Source organism: Cetorhinus maximus, chromosome 9 (assembly GCF_964194155.1).
Source record: "Cetorhinus maximus chromosome 9, sCetMax3.hap1.1, whole genome shotgun sequence".
NCBI classification, from domain to species: Eukaryota; Metazoa; Chordata; class Chondrichthyes; order Lamniformes; family Cetorhinidae; genus Cetorhinus; species Cetorhinus maximus.
Window position 1 is genome coordinate 50,629,778 of NC_135887.1, and position 1,637 is coordinate 50,631,414.

The window sequence follows — 1,637 nt, forward strand, 5'->3', positions numbered from 1 at the left end:
AATTTGGTACATAAATTTTGGAATTGTACTTCTGAGTCCAGACTTCAAATGTTAAATTATGAAGTGGTCTCAGCACCAATCCCTGTGGAACACCACTTCCCACCTTTTGCCAGTCTGAATAGCTACCCTTAGTTGTCTTGTCACCAGCTTACTATCCAGTCTATTACTTGTCTCAACTCCACAAGCTGACCTTAATCACGAGAGTAGCACTGACGATCAGCATCAAGGCTCAGATGAGAAGAATGGACACTTGAACAAGGCAATGGAGATGTCCAGTGAAACGTTCCCCAGCAGCTAGTCAATGCCTCCATGAGGAGCAAGAGTTTCGCCTGAGGAGCTATTCGGGTTCTAAACAAGATACTGCAAGGAATAGGCCTGACTAGAAGCTAAAATGGAACTGGGCTAGATTTTGCAGTTTGAAGTTGTCTAGAAAGAAAAGCAATGTCAAAAATAAGTCAGCCAGCCCACAAAACACAATCAGGCACATGGTTTAACTTTTCATTTTCAGGGAAAGAATCAACAAATCAGTGAATGTACTATGATCTGCTTAACTTGAAGGACAGTAAAGCGACAATGATTTGAATCAGGCTTCATTTCACCGAAGTATTTCTGCTGACTGAAAAATTCGCAGTGCATGTGGAAGATATAATACACAGTTCACATTACAACATAGTCTTAGGGCTATAGTACCATCTAATTACATGTTGGACAGTACAGGCAATAACTTGCATTTATATAGCACCTTTAAATGTAGTAAAACATCCCAACACTTCATTAAAGATCTGACACCAAGTCAAAGCAAGAGATATTAGGATGGGAAGAAGTAGGTTTTAATGAGTGTCTTAAAAGGAGAGATGTGAAGGGGCTGAAGGAGAGAAAAGGATAAAAGGCAGGAAGATTACAAATCAACTTCACTGACTTAAGATCACAAATGTAAGAGATCATACAAGATTTCATCTGAGTAGGATTCTTTGGGGTTTTTTTTGAGCTGAGAGGATCTGATACCAACCTTATTTTAGGTTTTGACTGTATTTTCAACTTCTCTTCTGTTCCAATCCCACCTCTTATGGCAATAGTGGGCCCACAGCAACCTTCATGTGATGTGGCCACAATTAGCAGTATGGACACTTTTCCATCTAAGAACCGGTTACAAACCCTCCCCCGAAGGAAGAACATGGTGGAAACCCCAGTCAGTGTGTTTCTCGAATGTCACCTCGAGCGCATATTAACCATACTGTACTATCCATTTACTTTCCCATAGATTATAAGGTATATTTATCTGCTTTTAAAATAAGTTATTTGTGTCTCATAATGTATGGGGTGGGACCAGACAAAAAAAAAACTAACTGACCCTCATCAAGGGGGCAATTTTATGGCCTGCTTCGCAATAGCAGCGACTTACATTTGCATAATGAGTTTAATGTAGAAAATCATTCCAAGGCGCTCAGAACTCAGCATCCAAGTATCATATATTCCAGCTTTGGAAATCTTGTCAGGCAAGACATTTCCAAATACTGAGCACATATGTACATTTAGGCCAAACTGTAGGTCCTATTACTTACACAAATCTTTAAAATGCATCATACAGCACAAGATTGAATGGTCTTCATTGGGAGAAATAAAAACTGCACGCAATG